Source organism: Candoia aspera, unplaced genomic scaffold, assembly GCF_035149785.1.
Source record: "Candoia aspera isolate rCanAsp1 unplaced genomic scaffold, rCanAsp1.hap2 H2.scaffold_131, whole genome shotgun sequence".
NCBI classification, from domain to species: Eukaryota; Metazoa; Chordata; class Lepidosauria; order Squamata; family Boidae; genus Candoia; species Candoia aspera.
In genome coordinates, this window is record NW_026948337.1 from 764 (window position 1) to 5,000 (window position 4,237).

Below are 4,237 nucleotides of genomic sequence, written 5' to 3' on the forward strand. Positions count from 1 at the left end.
GCGAGCCGGCGGGCGAGACCTGGCCTTTCGGACGAAAGGCGAGCCGGCGGGCGGCGGGAGACGGGAGCGCGGGGCGAGGCGAGGCGAGCCGAACGCCGCCCGGTCGGCTCCGACGGGCCGCCCTCTCCGCCGCGCGGAGAGGGGACCGCGGCACTCACGGCGGTCGCGCCGGGGAGCGGGGCGCGGGCCCGCTTCCCCACGATCTCGCTGGGACGGTCGCTCTCGGGCGTGCCAGAGAAAAATCGCACCCTGGGAGAGGCGGGCGAACGCCGGAGGCGGCGCCTCGGCGCCGGGGAGGCGTGAGCCCCCCGCGAGCAGCCGGGCGCCCGGCGACGCGCGCGCCTCCCGCGGAGAAGGACGGCTGCGCCCGGCGCCGGGAGGCGCGGGGCCGACGGATCGGCTCGGCCGAGCGGAGCGGGGCAGGAGCGCGGACCCGCCGGAGAGCGGGTCGGAGCGCCCCGGGCAGGGAGAGGGTCGCCGAGGCGCGAGGGAGGAGGCCGCTCCGCCTGAGCGCCGACCCCGGAGGGCCGGCCCGCGGAGGTCCCTCCCCGAGGCGACGGCGTTGTCCGCGATCGATCGGGTGGAGAACACAGAGAGAGAGAGAGAGAGAGAGAGAGAGAGAGAGAGAAAGAGGAGTCGGGCCACGCACGCGCCGGGGGCCGTCCGGAAAAGAAGGAAAGGTGGACGGCCCGGGCCCGCGTCTCCCACGAACGAACGCCCCCGGGGGAGGCTGACGGCAGGGAGACGGGGCGGCGCGAGAACGGCCGCCGGGACCCGGAGCCGAGGGCCGCCCGCCGCCGGGAAGCCCCCACCGACCGCGCCGTCGCCGATCCCCGCGGGGAAGGGAGCGGCGCGGGGCTGCTCACCGCTGCTCGAAGGGTCCGGACACGACGGCGTACGCCGCGCCTCCTCCGCCCGCGGGTCGCGCGGGACGGAGGCGCCCGGGTGTCTTGCCGAGGGCCCTTCGCCGACGAGGGTCCCGACCGCCCGTGGGACGACGGTCCCGCCTCGGCGCCGGCGGCCGTAGCCGCGGCGGGGCGACGCCGGAGAGGTCCTCCGGACCCGGAGCCGGGCGCTCCCCACCGCCAGGGAAGGCGCCCCCTCGGCCACCCCTCGAGGGCGAGGGGCGAGCGGAGGCCGAGGCGCTCGCCGCTGCTCGGAGAGCGCGAGGGCGGCGTGCGCCGCGCCGTCCCCGCCCGCGGGTCACGCGGGGCGTGGAAGCGCGGGTGCCTTGCGGCCCTGTCGCGCGGAGGGGGACGGCGAAAGGCCCGCCCCCCCATCCCTCCGAGGGTCCGAAAGTCCCGGCGGGACGGCGGAGTCCCCCGCACGGACCCGAGGCCGACCCGCTCCGCAGGGGCCGGCCCCGCCCGCCTCCCCTCCCGTGGGCGCGTCGGCGGCCGGGAGAGACGGGACGGTCCGAGAACGGCCTCTCGGGACCCGGAGCCGGGCGCTTCCCGCCGCAGGGAAGCCCCCACCGACCGCGCCGCCACCCGTCCCCGCGGAGGACGGAGCGACGCGGGGCTGCTCGCCGCTGCTCGGCGGGGCGCGCTGGCCGACGTGCGCCGGCCCCGTCGCGGCCGGCGGGTCACGCCGGACGGAGGAGCGCGGTTGCCTTGCCGGCGCCGGCGGAGGGTTCCCAACCCCCGTCCCCGCAGAGGGTCCTTCGAGGCCCGGTGGCCTCCGGCGACGGCCCGCGCCCGTGGCGGGCCCCCCCCGCTGGAGGGGCCCTCCGACCCGCGGCCTCCTCAGGCGGGTGTGCTCGCGGCAAGGAGGCCGGGTGGGCGCGGGAACGGCCTTCGAGACCCGGAGCCGGAGGCGGCCCGCCGCCGGGCCGCCCCCACCCGGCCGCCCCCGCAGGGAGGACCGCCGGGGCGCTCGCCGCTGCTCGGAAGCGACCGCCGAGCGAGGCCGGCCCGGCCCGGCCGACGGGTCACGCCGGCCGGGAGAGCGCGGTTGGCTGGCCCGCGGTCGAGGATCGGGTAGACCCGCACCTCCGAGGGTCCTGAAAACCCAGTCGCCAGAAATCTCCGCGCACAAATCCTCTAAGGGCGCGAGTCGCCGGCGAGAGGCGAGGAGGCCGGGGCCGTCCGCCGGAGCGAGCGGGGACGCCGGAGCCCGAGCCCGGGCGCGATCGGCGAAGCCGTCCCCATCGACGCTTCCGGGTAGGCCGGGCCCTCCCGGCCGGACTTGGCGCCAGATCGGCCCGCGCCACCGCAGCCCGGCCGGGGCGGGCGGGGCGGAGCGTGGACGGGCGGGGCCGGCCCGGCGCCTTCGCCCTCCTCCCCCGACGGCCCGTCCCCCCCCGCCGCGTGGCGCGGGCGGTCCCGATCTACCTCGGTCCTCCGCCGAGGGCGGAGCGGAGGCCTCCGGGCGTCCGTAGGGCGCGGACGGCCACGGCCCCCGCCCCCCCCCACGACCCGGAAGGAGGCGGAGGAGGGCCGCGGCCTCGGGCCACGGGGAGAGGCGGAGCGGTCCCGGTCTACCGCTCCCGGCCTCCGCGGTGTGGCGGGCCGGGGCTCCGGGCGAGGGCGGCCGGCGAGGCCCGAGAGGGCCGCGCCTTCGGGCGGACGTTCCGGCGGGCCGGTCTACCGTGACCCGGGGGGCGCGCGGGGCGGGCCTTCCGCGAGCCGGTTTCGCTCGGCCCGCCCGTCCGTCCGGAGGCCCGCCGCGGGCCCCGGTCTACCTCCCTCTCCGGCGCCCGGGCGGAGCGGGAAGGCGCCCGGGCGGTGCGGCCACGGGGGAAGGGGGGGGGCGGGGAGGAGGAGGCGCGGCGGCGGCGGCGTCCCTTCGAGAGACGCCGGTCTACCCTTTCCGCCGTACCCCGCGGCCGCCGGGCGCCCAAGTGCCGGCCCGCGCGCCGGTCTACCCGGAGCGAGTCGCGGCGGCGCCCCCGTCCAGCGACGCCGGTCTACCCGGAGCGAGGAGCGGAGGCGCTTCCCTTCCCTTCCGGCGGGCCGGTCTACCGTTACCCGGGGGGCGCGCGGGGCGGGGCGGGGCGGGCCTTCCGCGAGCCGGTTTCCCTCGGCCCGCCCGTCCGTCCGTCCGAAGACGGGCATCCGGCCCGTCCCTTCCCGCGCGGCCGCCCGAAGAGGTCCGCCGCGGGCCCCGGTCTACCTAACTCTCCGGCGCCCGGGCGGTGCGGCCACGGGGGAAGGGGGGGCGGGGAGAGGGAGGCCCCGCCCTTCCCCCGGGGGGGGGGGAGGGGAGGGGTCTCGTTCGTACCGAGGGGTTTTTTTTCCGCCGGCGTCTGGCGCGCTTTTCCCAATTTCTGAGTGAGTACCCCCCCCATTTGCCACCCCTTTGTTTTCAGAAGCAAACAAAACCAAACCCAAAACAGAACAAAACAAAAGGCTTCCTGAGGCTGGCAAAACCTAAATGCTGGAGCTTTCTCTTCCCCTGTAAGACTTCGTATTATCTCAAAAGGCGAGAGCCCCAGTCTTTCGGATGTCTGAATACTTATTCTCAGGAGAGCAATTGGCAAGGCCTGGGGCCACCTCCTCCATTTCGCCTCCTGAGCCAATTTTGCCACTGCCCTCTTTAAGAGCCCATTAGCCTTTTCTCAATCCATGTCCACCATGAAGAGTTGTAAACCCCACACAACCAGCAGCAATTAAGATCGTTAGCCTGACAAGCTATTTTCTGAGTTAAAGCTATTAAGGTGTCAAATTCCACACACCCCCTTCAGTAGTTGTTCATCAGTCCACTCGTGACTCAGGCGCCAGCCTCTAAGGCTAACAAATTCAAACCAGTGGATTAACCGTAGTTCCCATACTACAGGTAGGCTGGATTTCAGAATTGTATCTTAATGCCTTTTCGTATGGAAATATAAATTCCCTATTGTTCTAAATTGAGTGCATCTTCAAAGCTTCCCTTGAACCCTGTGGACTCTCTTTTCCAGGTTCAGGGACCCGTATGGTCATCAAAACTACAAAGGTAAAATTAGACAAAAAAGTTCAGGCGCATTTTTTTTTTTCTTTTTCTGCACAGTCCAGTGTCCGGCAGTATTTGGGCAACGCCGGTGTCTCCTTTAGGGTTTCTCCCAACTCAGTCGCTGACTCCCCTCCCTCTGGTTTAACTCGATTTCCAGACTTCAAAGGATGCGTCTGCTGTTCCAACAGTTGGACTCTGCGTTCCTGTAGATAGGGAGACAAGGACAAGACTTGCGCAGATAACTGTTTCAAATACTTGCAGACAAATTTCTTCCCCCATGGCATGCATGTCTCCTAACTTCTCCACC